The 18,470-nt window shown below is 45.7% G+C and overlaps 1 long non-coding RNA gene across 1 annotated transcript in view; it reads right to left on the bottom strand.

Moving 5' to 3' along the window:
• Nucleotides 1-18,114, bottom strand: part of LOC116551815 — an 88,904-nt gene extending 70,790 nt beyond the window's left edge. Inside the window, exons 1-4 of the long non-coding RNA XR_004269077.1 lie at nucleotides 17,839-18,114; nucleotides 13,515-13,595; nucleotides 11,852-11,927; nucleotides 10,867-11,018 (exon numbers count right to left, since the gene is read on the bottom strand). This is a non-coding gene — a long non-coding RNA (uncharacterized LOC116551815). The remainder of the gene's footprint in view (nucleotides 1-10,866; nucleotides 11,019-11,851; nucleotides 11,928-13,514; nucleotides 13,596-17,838) is intronic.
• Nucleotides 18,115-18,470: the final 356 nt, after the last annotated feature.

Consider the following 18,470-nt stretch of genomic DNA (forward strand, 5'->3'; position numbering starts at 1 on the left):
TCAGCTTCCCCAAACCACTTGAATTCCCAAACAAAATTGGAGGCCTTTGGGGAAAAGAAAGACAAATGGATACTGGGAAGATAACCAACAAGAATCTGCTATAGATACAAAGAGGTTCTTCAAGTTCAGAGCCCCAGGGTTTTAAAGCCAATAACAGCCATACTACCCACCCTTTCCTGGACCTCTGGATGATGACAGAACATCACACCCCACCCAGAAAAGTGTGCCCATGCACACACATAGACACTTATCCTCTCTGCAACCCAATTCCTCATCTGGAAAATGAAATGTTATAGTAAATCATCTCTAAGCGATGGTCCACTTCCAAGATTCCATGACTGCATGTGAAGCAGATGTGTCCCTGAGCTCTGTGAGTCCACATACAGCCCTAGGCTGGTTGGTTCTCACTGCAGACCCATCTCTGCTCTTTTTGGGCTCAGGGGTGCTCCTAGAACCTATCGCTATGAACTCTGTACTAGGGCACCCTTGCCAACTGGCTCTGGTTGGGTTTGGGCAACAGAAGATATCAGCGGGAGATCAAGAGTTGGGAGGAATGACATTTGGGGTGTCTTTCTTTCTCCATTCCTACTTTGGGTCACATTTCAGTTGTGTCTGTCCCTCTAAAGCCAAGGCAGCACCTCCTCTACAATTCCAGCTCTCACTGGAATTCTTGTAGCACTGATCCCTCCCCTTCCCCTCTGCGGCCAAAGTGTGTTCGTGGCTTTTCCACTGTTGCTGGTCCCTAGTTGCCTTGGTGTTTCTTATTGGTGTCTATAAACCTGTCCACACTTTTGAAAGTAGTGCTTTGTTGGTTTTTTTCATTCTTTTTTTTTTTTTTTTTTCATTTGAACTGTTTGAGTTGAATTCTGGAACCTGACTGATACAATATACATTCTTACATTCCTCTTCGAACATGCTCCCAGGCAAAAATAAATAAATAAAAACTGAGGACTCCTTATTCTTATACATATGTGCACATACATGGACATGGAAATAAATGGGTTCTACCCTAGGGATGCAAATAGATTTTATTTTCTATGATGATCCTGCCAAATTGGTAGTGTCTGTCAGGAACACTGGGTTGAAAAGGATTCTGTCTGTGGAGTAGGCTGAATAGTGGCCCTAAAAATGATACGCCCATGTCCTAAAGCCCAGAACCTACAAATGTGACCTTATTTGAAAATAGGATCTTTGTAGATAATTCAGGGTCACGATGATATGTCTCCAGGATTCAGAGTGTACCCTAAACCCAATGACTGATCATTGAGAGAAAGGCTGACAGAGATTTAAAACACAGACAGAAGTCCACGTGAAGATGAAGCACAGATTGGAATGATTCATCTACAAGCCAAGAGTTCCCAGCAGCCCCAGAAGCTAGGAGAGAGGCACGGAAGAGAGTTGCCCTCAGAGTTTTCCAGAAGGAGCCAACCCTGCTGACATCTTGATTTCAAACCACTGGCCACTGGCCTTCAGAACTGAGAATAAATTTCTGTTGTTTTAAGCCAGGAGCAAGTCTGTGATAATTTGCACAGCAGCCCTGGGAAGCTAATCCTATCTGCTCCTTAACTCAGCTGAACAGAGTGCCATGCACAGCCCAGGGAAGGAATCTACCATCACTATGCTCTCCAGTTTGGACAGCTGGGAGAGCCACTTGGCTGTATGAGCATCTATGATCCAGTGGGCTTCCTTATGAAACCATGTGTATGTGGGCATTCTAGACTCCAGGAAACCAGTGAAATGTGACACATAAGGCACTCCAGAGAATACTAAAAGATGACCTGAAAGAATACGCAGGCAGTTACAGTTAGAGTCTCAGGTTTCCTTTTGAGTGTATGCATGTGCACACACACCCACAGCCTGAAGGCAGATATGATGTCTGTTTCATTTAGTGTTCCTTTTTTTGTTTTTTTTTTTGTTGTTGTTTTTGAGATTGGGTCATTCTCTGTCACCCAGGCTAGAGTGCAGTGACGTGATCGTGGCTCACCATAACCTCCATGTCCTGGGTTCAAGTGATACTTCTGCCTCGGCCTCCTGAGCAGCTGAGACTACAGGTGCATGCCACCATCATGCCCAGCTAATTTTTGTATTTTTAGTAGAGACGGGGTTTCACCATATTAGCCAGGCTGGTCTCGAAGTCCCGACCTCGTGATCCACTCACCTCAGTTTCCCAAAGTGCTGGGATTACAGGCATGAGCCACTGCACCCAGCGTCATTTCGTGTTCTTTTTCTCCACAGGTCCTTGTGCCATATGGTGCTTTGCACACACAAGGCACCAGATCAGAGTTTGATGAATGAAGGAAGGAGAGAAGAAAATGAATTCATTGGTTACTTAGTGAATTCCCAGGACATGGACTGGAGCCAAAAGAAGCAGATTGCTCTTGGATACACCAATAAATCGCTTTGTTGATCTATCCTTCCACATAGACACAAAACGCTAAACTCAGAATCATAAATGTGTGGGAAAGTCACAATATGAACCAAATTGAATGACCTGTGTCAAGAATTAATTCAAACCTGTGCAGGCCCTTGCCTACACCCCTCAGGCGCACTGTCATTTCAGCACCTTTGGGTATATAAGAAGGACTAAGTGACCCTGCTAGGTTAGTAAGCATCTCAATTTGATGAGCAATTAAGGCAGCATGGCCAGAGGTCAGGGACGCAGACTCTGAAGCAAGCCTTCTTGACTCAGATCACAGCTTCGCCACTGACTACAGTTTCTGCATCTGTAAAATGGGGATAATAACAGTACAACTTCACAGGGTTACTGTGAGGATCACATGACCTACAATTTATAGACTCCTTAAAACACTGGCTGGTATAGACAGCACTACATAAACGTTTGCTGTTGTTATTCTTCCTTTTTGCATTCACGTATATCTTGACCAAGGGACAAATTAGAGCTCTCAGCCGAGTGTGGTGGCTCACGCCTGTAAGCCCAGCACTTTAGGAGGCTGAGGCAGGAGCATCGTTTGAGCCCAAGAATTCAAGGCCAGACATAATGAGACCCCCTATCTCTACAAAAAAAATTAAAATTAGCCAGGCATGGTGGTGTGTGCCTACAGTCCCAGCTACTTGGGAGGCTGAGGTGAGAGGATCCTTGAGCTTGGGAAGTTGAGGTTGCAGTAAGCCAAGATCCTGCCACTGCACTCCAGCCCAGGTGACTGAGTGAGAGGCCCTGTCTCCAAAATAAATAAATAAGTAAAATTTTTAAAAACCAACAAAACAACTCCAACAAAAACAACACATTTGAGCTCACAAAGCTTAACTCTGGACCTCAGAGTATTCCGGTGTCAGATGAAGGACCGAAGGACGGTGTAGACATGGACTCATGACAGGGATCCCATAGTAACCCATCAGCAAAGTGTGAGAAGTTAGCGGGACAGGCTGAGGCACAGATGAGAGGCCAGCAGAGGCAGGAAGAATGTCCTCCATTCTCCAATATGCACACACATACTGCAAGCTGGAGGTCTTATATAGAAAATGCCTTCTTTGCTTTGCATGGTCCTCCACCTTCTTTCTCTCCTTCTTTTCTGAGCCAAGAACACTGTCATTTTGTGAAAAGAATAACAAAGATGCATATATGCCTATAAATGGAAGATGAAGTGGTGACTGAGGCCTTCCTCCTGCCAAGGAAAACAAGTGTAAGGCAGCTGGAGAGAAAGGAGCCAGGGAAGTCTGTGGAATCAGAAGCGCTCCATCTCCCTGGGACCCAGCCCTGGCCTGTGCAGGCCTGGCCATCTGGGAACGGCAGCTCGATGGTCCTGCAGGAGAGACCTGCCAGGAACCTTGGGGCTACAAATCAAGAGTTTCTGGGAGCTGAATGCTGCAATTTGCTATGGGAAAAGAAAGAGACAATTGGAGGCCAGTGGCCCAGAGAAACTGCTGCTCAATTCGACAGGCATCAACTGAGTAATTGCTGTGTACGAGGCATGGAGCCACGGAGCCATGGACAGAAGAAGCAAGGCTGGCATGTTTTCTGTCCTTGAAGACCTAGAGTCAATGGGGAGGAGACCTGTGAAAGTGAGACTAAGATGAATACAGATGTGATGGCACCTTCCAAAGCATCAGCTCTGCTTTAAATCAGGAAGAACTTGGTTTCTGAGGAGCAGGGGGCTCACCCAGTTTGAGGAAGTGACCCTGGAGATAAGTTGCAAAGGAAGGGCAGGATTTTGACAAGGGGAGATGGGGCCACAGGACGGCAAGTGACTGATGTGACCAGGCACGGAGGCGGAGAGATAAAGGCACCTCTTGGTAGGGGTAGGAGGGGGAGCATGGGATCCAATTTGACAGGTTGGGCAAAACGTGACAAAAAATGTGAAAGTACACAACTTGGTAGAGCCCTCTTGAAACCAGGCTGGGCAATCTCTGCCTGGTTCTGGAAGCAATGGAAACTCACTGAAGGCTTGAGAGCCTAGAAAGTGTGGGACCAGCACTGGGCTCTAGGATAACTTATGGACAGCAGGTGAAGATGGACTGGAACAGAAAGAAAGAAGACTCCTTATGGCTATCAGCCCTTGGAAAGAAGGAAACCTAAGGCTTTTCTGTGACTTAAAAAACAAAAGAAAATCTAGCCGGGTATGGTGGCTCCCAAAGTGGCTCATCCCAGCACTCTTGGAGGCCAAGGCAGGCTGATGGCTTGAGTGCAGGAATTTGAGACCAGCCTGGGCAACCTTCCTAGAGATAGGAAGACCCCATCTCTACTGAAAAATAGAAAAACTAGCCATGCATGCTGGTGTGCACTGGTAGTCCCAGCCACTCGGGAGGCTGGAGGCTGAGGTGGGAGGATCACTTGAGCCAGGGAAGGCTGAGACTGGAGTGAGCCATGATTGTGCCACTGTATTCCAACCTGGGTGACAGAGAGAGACCCCATTTCAAAGTAATAATAATAAATAAATAAATAATCAAAATTCTCTACCACAGTTTACCTATGAGGACGCCACTCTGCCCATCCTTCCTGCCTCATCTTGTTTCACCTTCTCTGCGCTCCAGCAGCACTGATTGGCTTTCTGGTCCTTTGACACAACAAGCTTTTTTGATCTCAAGGCCTTAGCTTGTCTCCAAGATGGTCACCATCCCTTCCCTTCCCAAAGACACCAGTCATTCTCCCTTTGAGAAGTGGAGTCTAATTCTCCATGTCCTACCATCTGAGCTGGACTGTGACTTCCCTGATCAAGAGGATATTGCAGAAGTGATACTAACCCAGCCTGGGTCTAGTCTTTTAAAAGACAATTTCCTCTTCCCTGCTCACTCTGGACAAAGCCAGGTTTCCACAGAAGTTCAACCATCCTGAGCCCTCCATGCCCTTAGGAAACCCAAACTAGCCATATGGAGAAGCCACATGGAGAGCATTGATAGCAACCTCCGGCCATTCCAGCCAGCCTCACCCAAGGGCCAGGCATGGGAGCGAAGGAGCTATCTGGAATATCCATTCAGCCACGTCCAGCCTTCCTATGACTCCAACCCCAGCAGCTGACTAGCACTGCGTGAGAGACTCCAGTGAGAATCGACACCCAGCAGAGGCCAATCAATCCACAGGGCTGTAGGAAATAATAGTACCTTTTTGTTCTAAGCCACTAAATTTTGGGGTAGTTTTGTCTTCCCTCTAGAATATTCTATCTCCCTCAGCCATACACTCCGCCGTGGCTGGTCACTGTCAAACTTCAGGCCCCATCCCACTTTAGGGCCTTCCTTTCCCACCCAATCTACACACCCCGGGTCCCCCCCCCACCCTGAATGTCATCAAGTTACTCACACTCCTTGCTCCCTTCCTGATGTATCTCATAAATGACTTATTCTGTGAGTGACTGCTGCCTCTCTCCCTTCACTAAACATGGGCTCTCTGAGGTTAGAAGCCATGAATACTTACTTGAACCACTATTTCATTACCATACCTAGCAGACAGCATGTGTCCAATAAATATTTGTCAAATGGGTGAATAAGTCATAATCTCTCTACATAGCACAGAGCCACCGACAAGATGATGATAAATTTCCAGAGCCCCAATGGTCTGCCAAGCAAATAAGTGAGTAATTACATTTAGCTGAGACATTAGTCTTGCTCCAAGAGGTTCATAAGCTGGTTTAAAAGTCTCTAAAGTATGTTCCTTCTGTATCCCCCAAAGCCGCTGATCTAAGAAGGGCTGCATAGAAGCTGTTCATTACATATTCACTGATTTATTGATAGAAAATTGGATAAAAAAGTCCATCCTGGTCAACAGAGCAAGATCCCATCTCTACAAAAAAATTAAAATAAATTGGGCCAGGCAAAGTGGCTCATACCTGTAATCCCAGCGCTTTGGGAGGCCGACGCGGGAGGATCACCTGAAGTCGGGAGTTCAAGACCAGTCTGACCATAGTGAAAAAACTCCATCTCTACTAAAAATACAAATTTAGTCAGGCGTGGTGGTACATACCTGTAATCTCAGCTACTCAGAAAGCTGAGGCAGGAGAATAACTGGAATCCAGGAGGGAGAGGTTGTGGTGAGCTGAACCATTGCACTCCAGCATGGGCAACAAGAGCAAAACTCAGTCTCAAAAATAAATAAATAAATAAATAAACATAAATATAAATTAGCCAGCATGGTGGCATGTGCCTGTAGCCCCAGCCACTCATGAGGTTGAGGCAGAGGATGGCTTAAGCCCAGGAGGTCTAGGCTACAGTGAGCGGTGATTGTACCACTCCACTTCAGCCTAGGCGACAGAGTGAGACCCTGTCTCAAAAAAAAACAAAAAAGAAAGGAAGAAAATTTATCCAAAAACTCCAATGATTTAATGGATGGGTTACAATAGTAGAGTAGATTCTGGGCGGTCTGACACCAAAGGGATCCCCCTAAACCTGAAGGAGATCATTTAAAAGACAATCAAGAGAGACTGAGGTTGTTTCCTTCTCTTTTAGCAGCTCTCCTCAATGCAGAGAAATGTACAGAATATGTCCATCCCATCTCCATGGTAACAAGAGGCAGGCATGATTATTATTATACACATAATTACAAAGAGCCTCCACATGGTTATTCCTTTTTCAGATGAAGAAACTGAGGTTCATGGGGGAACGTCACGGAATTCTAGGAGTCGGCCACAAGGCTACTGTTTCTTGTTTCCAGTAGGAGAGGGGTTAGTGAGAAGGAATCCAATCAGAAGGCTGATTGGAATTCAAGGAATGCGAGGATGATGTCAGGCAATCCAACACTGTGGATCGCCAGCCCTCGTCGAATCACAGACGGGATTTACAACTCCCATGCCTATCGGTGGTACAAGTCGCATTGTGTGTTCCAACACCTCCCTTACCATGGCACCCGGTTTTGATCCACATTAGGTGTGTCCATTTTTATGTCGAAGCGTGTGAAAATTATCACAAAGCTCCATTCTTTCTTACCAGACCAGTCTTATGCTGCTTTCTTCTCCATTTCTCCAGTACCCTTTACCCCTCTCTGTCAGCCAATCTTTCCTGGTTTTTTTTCTTTTGCCCCTTTCCTATTGGTCTCTGAGTTTCTGCCTCTTTCCTATATCCTGATGGTACTGCAGCCTACTACCGAGATAGTCTAGGGTCTCTTCACGGTCATCTTTGACCACAGGCCACCAGGGAGCCAGAGGAGAGAGAAGGCTCTTCTGTGAGAGGTGGCCGGTACAGGTGAAAAGATCCATGTTGCAGATAACTGGAGTCAGAAGACCCAAGCCCTTCTCCCAGCTCTGTTACCTCCAGCCATGTGACTTTTATTCAAATACTTAACCTCATGAACCTCAGTTTCTTTATCTGCAAATGAATAACCATGTGGAGGCACTTCATAATTATATTAATAATAATAGTCATGCCTGCCTCCTGTTACCATGGAGATGGACATAGACATACTCTGTACACTTTAGATGCCAAATATAAGTATGAAAATACAATTTCTGCTGTCTGGTCTCACCTAGCTTGAAAAGTCCTGTGTTCCTGTCTTGGCTCTGCCCTTAATTATGTCACCTTAAATAAGTCGCTGTCCCACTTTGCGTCTCAGAATCTTCAACCACAAAAAAAGAGAGTAGAGTAGCCTTGGAGGCATGAAATGGGACCAACACTCTGGGTCTATTTCACCCACTTTTTTATCCCTAGTGTTGTGTTTGGTGTGTGGTAGGCACTCAACAAATGTTTGCTGAATGAATGCATGTGTAACGTGATATTTATGAATAAGTGCTAAAAATATACATTAAGAGTGTTTAAAGGAAGTCTGGCTGTGGCAAGGTAGCAGATAGAGAAGGGTTCTAATGAAACCCAGCTGGCCAAGGGCACACCCCCCACTCCCTACATGTTTCCACACTGTCTGTCCCCATTCCCTGAGAACCTGGCCTGGGATATCACCCCCAGATGAGCTTTGGGCAGATGATGAGCATCTCTGAGCCAGATCACAGTGGAAGAGGCAGAAGTAGAAGAAGAGAGAGAAGATGGATATGGAAAAGATGGGAGAGCCCAGGAAAAGATGGCAGAATGCTTCAAACTTCACACTCTGACAGCAGAAAGAAAACTGGCAATCAGGTGATCACATCATGAACTTTCTCATTGTCTGCACAAGGGAACTTAGGGAACAGCGAGATCACCTCGTTCATTGGTGAACAGGCCAGTTTGAATTTTAAAGGAGAACAAAACTGTTTCTCCATGGGATGCCTTAACTATTTCATGTAATTTCTACCTCGCCAGACTATGCAGAACTTGGAAGCAGAGACCAAACCAACTCCCTTGTCCTTCTCTCCTCTTTCCTCCAGGCTCAATTCCCCACACCACTCCCACCCCCACACCCCCTTAGAATACAACAAAGGGGCTGGATGTGGAGCAGATGCCCTGTAAATCATGAGGCTCATGGGCTGGGAGCAATTGCTTACTCACTGGAGAGCCCCTCTTCTGCCTCAAGGCAGCCACATCTGTTTCCCTACATCACAGAGGGAACTGTTGGTCTCAAAGGAGGAGTTCACAGGGTTTCTCTATCACCTGCTGGGAATGGGTGGGAGCTGGAGGAGGACCACTGTTGCCAGAGACCACATGAGCACTGACCTCTGGCCCTGGCAGCAGCAGTAGCTGCTGTTGCAATGGGCCTTTGCCATGCCCCAGTCCTAGGGGAACATCTGCAGATCAGTGGTTGTCTTGGAATAGGCCATGGGAAAGTCAAGAGAAGCCACGGTGCTTGAAAACCATCCCAGAATCCCACTGGAACACTGTGCCAGAATACACTGAGCCCTAACAGTCTTGGGTTTTATGCTATTTTACTCATTTTTATTTTTTGGCTGCACTTTTAGTTGGAAATTCAGAAAACTAAAGTTATCCCAGGGTATGGGTTCCAAGAATGTCACATAGCTCTCTGGCAGCTGATAACTACGGGTCCTGTGTTCAGGATCCACAGCTCAGTGCTGCAGATCAGCCTGGCCACCAAGAACAACCAGTCTCTAAAAGAGACCCAAGTCCAGGGAAGCAATGACTGAGACCAAAACCCAATCTTGTCTTCACTCCTTAAATCTTCCTGCCATGGCCAGGGAAATGTAAGTTACTTGAGGGCAGGCACCTGCCTCATTCACTTCTGAATTCCCTGTACCTGGAGCAGTCCCTAGCACACAGTAGGTCCTCAGTAAGTATTTGACTAAAGAAATGGATAGGCTGGGCACAGTGGCTCATGCCTATAATCTCAGCACTTTGGGAGGCCGAGAAAGGCATATCACTTGAAGTCAGGGGTTCAAGACCAGCCTGGCCAACATGGTAAACCCTGTCTCTACAAAATTACAGAAAAAGTAGACGGGCATGACGGTGGGTGCTTGTAATCCCAGCTTCTTGGGAGGCTGAGGTGGGAGAATCACTTGAACCTGGGAGGCACAGGCTGCAGTGAGCTGAAATCACGCCACTATACTCCAGACTGGTGACAGAGTGAGACCCCATCTCAAAAAAAAAAAAAAAGAAAGAAAGAAAGAAAGAAATAGATAAACTACCAGGTCATGCAAAGAGAATCTCTAGGCAGAGTGACCTCACCCCACAGCGCTGCTCATCTTAGAATGTGATAGGAGAGGTGACAGGAAGGCAAAGGTTGGCAAACTATGGCCCATGGAATTCTGTTTTTGTATGGTCCATAAGCGAAGAATCCTTTTCACATTTTTAATGGTTGTAAAAAAATGCAAAGAAAAATAATATTTTATGACACATGAAATACATGAAATTCTCATTTCGATGTCTATAAATAAAGGTTTATTGGAACATAGCCACTCCCATCCACTTACTGGTATTGTCTGTGGCTGCTTTTGCAGAACAGCGACAGAGCTGAGTAGTTGCAAAAGATTGCATCACCCACAAAGCTGAACATATTTGCTACCTAGCCCTTTATAGGAAAAGTTTGCCAACCCCTGGCCTGAAGGATTTCCCCAGTTAGGTGCATGTGGACTGGATGCCCAACATTAGCTGCTTGGGGTTAAGCATTGTTCTTTGGCTCTTCCTTTTTTTACTTTTATTTATTTTTATTTTATTGTCAATTGACAATTTGTAGTTGCATCTATTTCTGGGTACAAAGTAGTGTTATGATTTATGAATATAATGTAGAGTCATTAAATCAAGCTAATTAACATATCCATCACCTCATGGCTCTTTCTTTTAAATAGAAGCCTTTCTAGAGTGGTTTAAATTACCCTTAGCAGTATAAATTGTTGACAATTTTCTCCCTGAAAAAAACAGACCTGATCAAGAATAAGGAGAAACAAAGAAAGAAATATTTTTAAAAAGGTAAAGGACTCAAAAAGGGGAATTTCCCCAAAGACAAACTGAGTGCACTTTATAATGTTGCTAAGGGCTAGCACTATACCAGGGCTTTGAGAAAAGACACAAAACAGAAAACTTCTCTGAGTTCACAGAAGGACCCCTTACCTTGCCCGGAAACAGCCACACCCCTGCCCAGACTGGCTCCTCCAATCTGGCCTCCTTCAGTACTTCATCCATCCTGATCCAGTGTGAATGATGCTGTCTTTAGACGTCTCACCTGCACCACAGGACACCACAGGGCACCACATACAGCTCTCCTGAGCAGTGGAAATCATGGTATTGTTTATTTAGATCCAGACATAGCAAATGACCTGCATCCCTTCCTCCCCACAGAAAACACTCATCACAGCAGTCCAGTCAGCAAACAAAATGACCACCACTTGCCATCTCTGATTCCATGCTTGCCTCGAGACAGTGAACTCCTTGTAAGCACAAATTCTGTCTTAGTGGAGGTTTTCTTGTTTTTTTGTTTTTTTGAGACAGAGTCTCGTTCTGTTGCCCAGGCTGGAGTGCAGTGACACGATCTCAGCTCGCTACAACCTCCACGCCCCTGCTTCAAACAATTCTCCTGCCTCAGCCTCCTGAGTAGCTGGGATTACAGGCATGCACCACCACGCCCAGCTAATTTTTTTTTTTTTTGTATTTTTGTAGAAACGGGGTTTCACTATGTTGGTCAGGCTGGTCTCGAACTCCTGACCTCATGATTCACCCACCTCAGCCTCCCAAAGTGCTGGGATTACAGGTGTGAGCCACCGCGCCCACCCCTATCTTAGTGATTTTTATTTCCCTGCATCTAACACAACACCTAACTTGTGGTAGGTATAATATTCAACTAAAACTAGTCCTCTCCTCCTTTTCCTTTGCTTGCCCTGTCATGCAGCTAGGAGATGCATGAAATCCAATGCTCTTTCCACTGAAATGCTGCTAACAACTTCCCCAGAATTCTTTATTTCCTCTCCAGGGAAGAATGCGCATCTAGAACTTGAGCCTGGAATTCAGATCAGCTTGGTGTCAACACACATCCAGGGTCTCCCCATGGCCAGTGTGTCTCCCCCTTAGATATGCTTGGGCTTATTGGAGGAGGAGTCACCTAAGCTTGTTTTTCCTCTCTAGTCTTCTGGTGGGCTAGGAGGATTCAAGGTTCCAACTGAGTTCTCTTTCTCAACCTTGAGCAAGAGGAGAAAAAACAGTCACTTGAACACCTAAAGACAAACCCCTCATCCTCTTCAAGGCAGAGGAAAGTAACTTCCCAAACTCTTCTTAAATAAGAAGAAAAGAAACTCTCCTCTTTCAACAGGTATTTCTGGCTGCTGGAGAGCGTGTTATTAGTACAAGAATCTAAACACAATAGCCTGTCTCCTGGCAACTGCCATTACCATGGCAACCTCTGACTTTCACGGACTGCTTTGGATACTAAGGGTCTCAGAGACAGACTTCTAAAACAACCAAATTTTTCAAAACTGACTTCTCAAGGGACTTACTCCTCTGGCAGAACAGACCCCTCCTAAACTTTCATTTAAAGAGAAAACCTAAAATCTGCCATTTTAAAAAATAACAGAAATCCCCGTTAAGTGCTGTTATCACACCAACCCTCAAAGCTATGGACATGGACAACATAGAATTTAAATTTTACAAGTGGAAAAAAAAATGTACTAAGTGAGAGTTGAGGATGGGAGATGGAGATCTGGTAGACTACCAGCAAATGGAGATAGCCGTGAAGAGGCGTATTTGGGAAGGTAGTTCACAAACCTGAACCAGAGGAGACCCACCTGGAGAACATGTTCAAATACAGATTCCCAGGCCTTATTCCCAGAGATTCTGATTCTATAGGACTGGAATGACACCTGAATCATTTTTGAAAGCTCTTCCAGTGATTCTGATGAACACTCAAATTTGGAAACCAGCAATCTGAAGACTATTCCTTGCCTCTTCCCCACCATGGTCCAAGGGTCTCCTGGATCTTAGCTCCCTCAATTTCTGCCAGCCCTCAATTCCAGAACCAGAGTAAAAGAAACTCATTTTCTTTAAAATAAAAGGAAGAAACCGCAGCCCTGACATGCACGTGTGCTCTGTTAGGTGCTGTACACAGGGAACCTTGGAGCTGGAAGCCGCCCCCAGCCCTGAGCTGTGGAAAGGTTATGTCACGCTCTTGGGTTGCTGCCTGGTTTCCACTGGGGTTGCTGTCTGGTTTATTTTAGGTGCTGGGTCTGCAGGCTAGTACTCTGACCTTCCTTGGCTCTCCCCCAGGGAGCCACCACCAGGCTCCTGGTATATCAAGAGCTACAAGGTACAATTTCCATGGCATCCAGGTAATAGGAACCAACTGGCAGCAATAGTTAGGACCTGCATTAGACCTGGGGAGGCAGCCTGCTGGGGAAGAAAGGTTCCCAGATGTGAGCCTTTGCACACGGTCTTAGCATGACTATTCACAGCTGTGGGATTTGGGGCTAGCCACTCTCCCTCCATGGGCCTCAGTTGCTCACCTATGAAATTAGGGGTTCAACAAGGGATTCAGCACAGAATAGTGGAGGGAATGTGGATTCCGGGGCCAGAAGACTTAGAATCCTATCTTCATCACTGACTTGCTTTGTGACGTTGGGCAAGTGGCTCATCCTCATTGTACATCAGTTTCCTCATCTACAAAATGAGTCTAAAAATACCTCTCACAAGGCTGATGTGCCAGGTGCAGATGATGTGTGCCAAGTGCTTGGCTTACACACCAATGGAGCTCCAAGACACACACACACACTCACTTCTTAACTGTCAGCCTGATGAAGTAGGTGCCAAATCTGGATAGAGACGGTCTGGGGGGGTTTAGAAGATGGAAGAGTCCTCTGCGCAGAACAGGTAGAAAGAAAGGGAAACATGAATTTCTGAGGGAAACAAAGTTTGACTTGGGATTTTGTCAAATGGATAAAAAATGAATAAGCAACTAGAGGACAAAACCCTGAAGAATAGAAGAAAAAAAATCTGGAATCTGGATTGGGAAATGTGGGTTCAAATCCCAGCCCTGCCCCTATCCAGCCTTGTGGTTTGCTGATAGCTGCCTCTGTTGCAGGAAAACACACACACACACACACACACACACACACAAACACACACACACACACAAACGCACACACATACACACAAACACACACACACACGTAAAACAGGTTCTTTTCACACTACGGGGAAAATTTAGCCACACGAACATATTGTAGGGTGAGATGCAGGGAAGGGTTTATTGGGTTAAAAGGAAAAAAGGAAAGAGGAACTCTCAGCAAAGCAAAGTGAGAGAGAGTCCTGCTACCAGGCCCCCACCTTACAGACTGAATCTCAGGCCGCCACATAGGAACTGAAGAGGCCAAGTTCCTCCTCCCTGCTCCACCCGCTTCCCCCAGTGGGCAAGTGGGCACTATCCAAGAGAATCTGTCAGGAAGGGGTGGGCTTTTCCCAGGACCAGCAGTCTGGTTTTTTAGCCTTCAGGCTTGTCGGCTTGTTTTAGGCTTTAGGTGGGTTTTCAAAGGAGACCCTTGTCTGTCTCCTGTCTCTATCACCTCTTTTTCTTTTTTTTTTTTTTGAGACGGAGTCTCGATTTGTCGCCCAGGCTGGAGTGCAGTGGTGCAATCTCAGCTCACTGCAACCTGTGCCTCCTGGATTCAAGTGATTCTTCTGCCTCAGCCTCCCCAGTAACTGGGACTACAAGCATGCACCACCACACCTGGCTGAGTTTTATATTTTTAGTGGAGACAGGGTTTCACCATATTGGCCAGGCTAGTCTTGAACTCCTGACCTGTGATCTGCCTGTCTCAACATCCCAAAGTGCTGGAATTACAGGCATGGGCCACTGCAACCAATCTCTGTTACCTCTTTCTCTGTGAAATGGAGCTGTGGCAAAAATTAACAAGATGACTTGAGAGAAAACACCTTGTATATTACGTGGAACACAGCAGATGTTTAGTGGGTGGACGGATGGATGGATGGATGTACGGACAGACGGATGGATTCCAGATGGGGAAAGTGGGGTGGGCAGTGGAATAGAAAGAGGAACGTCCAAGGCAGCTTTATAGGTCAGCGGGTATATCTGCATAGCTCAGCAATTTCTAAAGAGTGTTCCTGGAACTCTAGCACCTAAGATACTCCTAAGGGGGAAAAAACCATATTCTCTGGTCAATTAAACTTAGGAATGACACTCTGATATATCACTCTCCTGATGATCTGCAATAAATGTCAACATATAAATGATTCTGCAAAGTCTTTTCTAGCTTTATTTATACCAACTAGTCCACAATTTAGTTCACTTCTAAACCAGTTTTTCACATTAAATATGTTAACGTCACACTGAACTTGGCAGAGGTCTCTTCCTGAAGTAAATTAAGGGGGTGGCAGCAGAGAGCCTTGGAAGAATTACCTGGGGTTTTCTTTGTGCTCCTGCTGCTCTGCACTTTAGGAGCTGTCTGTGCGGCACTGTGTAGAAGCACCCTGGACAAGACAAGCAAGCATATTGAAAACAGGGTCCTGTACTTCCACACAGTCCCCAGCTGCTGAGACATATGACCTTGGGAATGCTCCTCAACTTTCCTTTGCCTCCATTTCCTCACCTATAAAGTCACAGTACCTACTGCACAAGGTGATTGCACGAATCAAATGAGTTAAGGTACCTAAGGAGGTTAACATGGTGCCTGGCACTTAGCAATCTGTCAGCAAAAGTGGTGCCGGTATTATTAGGTCACCATCTGAATCTTCTCTACCAGTCATTCTGTAATATCCAGCAGGATTTGGACGCTGAGTCCCAAGGGTAGGAATCATGCCAATTTCTGCCTCCGTCTTCCTTTTGGGGGTCAGCCTAGAGCCATACACCAAGAGGAGGTGAGTCAGGCCATTGCAAAGGAGGCAACGATGATGACGTCTGCCTCGTGCTTTCCCTACCTACAGAGCAAAAGAAGGGGGCTCTTTCAGAAAAGCATCAAGTCTCGCAGGCTGGCAGCAGGCTACGAGAAGATGGAGAATCCGCTTAGTCATTTCTTAAGAGCAAGAATAAGTGGCTTAGAGAAGCAGCCAGCTATACCCCCCTGGGAGGTCAGCCAGGTGCCTCCTAAAAAAGAGAAAAGCAGGGAGGCACAGAACGCTGAGTGCCTGGATCTGATCAGGGCTGTGGGGCAGAGACAGCTGGCTCCCAGTGTCAGAGACACATGCCCTGCACAAATACCTCCGCTCCAGGCTGGAAGGGGAGGCCCCAGCTTCATCTCTGGCCACAAAATCAAGTCCCCAGCTCTCCTCCATTTGTGGAAGAATATTTGACGCTCTGCAGAGGCCCTATGGTCGGTTTCTCCTCCTGGGTTCATTCATTCATTTAGTTAATATCTATTGAATGCTTACAATATGTCACAAGGGATACAGTTGTACACAAAACAGGAAAAAGTCTCTGCACTGATGGAGTTCACATTCCCCAAGAGGGGAGGAAACTCGGTCAGGGTCAAACAGCCGTTTGCATGTAGTGCCAGAACCATAATCCATGCCTCCTGTGCCGACCCCCACAAGCTACCTTCCAAGTTTGAGCCTTCTTTCCACTCTTGTCAAAATTGTTTCCCACTGATTTCTTGAAGTTATTTGGACATTCTCCAAAAATTTTCTTTGTTCCACTATGGGGGAAGTTGTTTCTTTTTTCCTTATCCAACTTAATTTTCTCCATCTGCAATTTAAACTCATTCTCTATTTTAATCTTTTTTTTTTTCCCGAAATGTGCATGCTGTTGCTATACCTGAGTTTTAAAACAATCCTGTCAAGTAATTAGAGTATGCATTTTGGTTACCATGGACAGATGAGGAAACTGAAGAATCACGATCAGATAAATTACGTTCAGAAAACTGTTTATAGATAGCTGGAGACACCCAAACTAGAACCTAGTGCGTCTTAAGTCTTTGTCCAGGGCTTTTCCTTATGAGCCAAAAAATCTTTTCAAGCCCAGGCGCTGCCATCCTTCTGCAGCTGAGGACTTCTAGCTCTTCAGAAAGAGGAAGATAATTAACATCACCCCAATCTTACTCTTTTTCAATTCACATAATTCTCTCTCTTTTAAACTCTCCTTTCTATGGGATAGATTGATTCCTATTGGCTAAATCCATTTCCTTTTTTTCTTGGGCACAGAGCTGAACTGCCTTTACCAGACTCTCTTGTATTTAGGTGTTTCTATGTGACTGATTTCTCGCCAATGGAATTTGACCGGAATTAATGCACACCCTTCCTAGTCGGTCCTTAAAAATCTGTCAGGCTCAACTGCCTATGCTTTTTCCTCTTCCACCAGCTCAATGTAAATGAGCATAGCTACCTTGGAGCCAAGTATCTAAGATGTCAGAACCTCAAGTAGGAAAGATCCTGCTTCCCTGTATAACCGCTTGGAGGAAAATGGCCTGCTTATTAGGCAAACACATTTTAGAGCTTTTGTGGACAAGAAGTAAACTTCTACCATGCGTGAGCCATTGTATGTTTTGAGATTTGTTTGCTACAGCAGCTAGTATATTGACCTGGATTAGAGACAACTGATTCTGGCTTAGGAAAACACTCAAGAGTATCTACCTTCCAACACTTAGTCGTAGCATAGAACCAGTGGTTGAAGTGGAAGGAAGAAGCTCAGAGACCATAAACCATGCCCTTCCTTATTTAAAAAAGAAGAAAATGAGATCCATACATGGACACATCTGGCAATGCCTAAGGTCATGGAAGCCAAAAGGTCTCTACAGGATTCCAGGGCTCCTTGTTCAGTGCTCTTTCCCGACCGCACTGCCACTCTACTAACTAACAGATGGGGTGTATAGTGTCTAAGACAGGCTTGACAACAGGACTCAGATGAAGCTCGCTGTGTCTTCATGACTGTAACCTGAACCTCACTCGTAGAGGTTTACACCCATCTCTTAGTACTCTGAGCTCAGGGAGGAGTAGCTGGTCACCTGCCTTCCTAGAATAACCTTCCTGACACTTAAAGATGAATATTAAATTATTTCTCAGTACTGGCTTCTCCTGTACAGCTGTATTCTCACAAGTACATCTCAGTATTATAAGAAGTAAAAAACAAATGTGATCATAACATCCCCAAACCTTCATCATGGTGGTTGAAATGTAGGTCCGCACTGAACTGGTCCCCAGCCCAGTTGTCTCTTCCATGGCTTAGAGATGTCTGCAGTTTTTGCTCATAGGACAGTGCTCTGGTGGAAGGAAAAGGGGAGGGTTGGGGTTTTTTACAGATGCACTGTCCAGTCTCACACTTTCTGAAGCCCCTTGAGCACCAGGCTGGAGGCTACAGCTTTAGCCCTGTCTCAGGTAGGAGACATGCAAATATCGCTTTTCAAAGACTATTCCAGGGATCTTTTTTGGTTTTTGTTTTTTGTTTTGAGATAGGGTCTAGCTCTGTCACCCAGGCTGGAGTGCAGTGGCGTAACCACAGTCTCAGTCTCCTGGGCTCAAGTGATCATCCCACCTCAGCCTCCTGAGTAGCTGGGAATACAGGTGGGTGTCACCATGCCTGGCTAATTTTTATACTTTTTTTTAGTAGAAACGGGGTTTCACCATATTGTCCAGGCCGGTCTCAAACTCCTGGATCAAGCAATCCACTCAACTCAGCCTCCTAAAGTGCTGGGATTTCAGGAGCGCACTATCATGGCTGGCCTATTCCATGGGTCTTTGAAGCCTTCTGTTCCACACCTATATCGATAAAAGTATTTGATCACATA

The sequence above is a fragment of the Sapajus apella genome, unplaced genomic scaffold (assembly GCF_009761245.1).
Source record: "Sapajus apella isolate SASKATOON/1434 unplaced genomic scaffold, GSC_monkey_1.0 scaffold10, whole genome shotgun sequence".
NCBI classification, from domain to species: domain Eukaryota; kingdom Metazoa; phylum Chordata; class Mammalia; order Primates; family Cebidae; genus Sapajus; species Sapajus apella.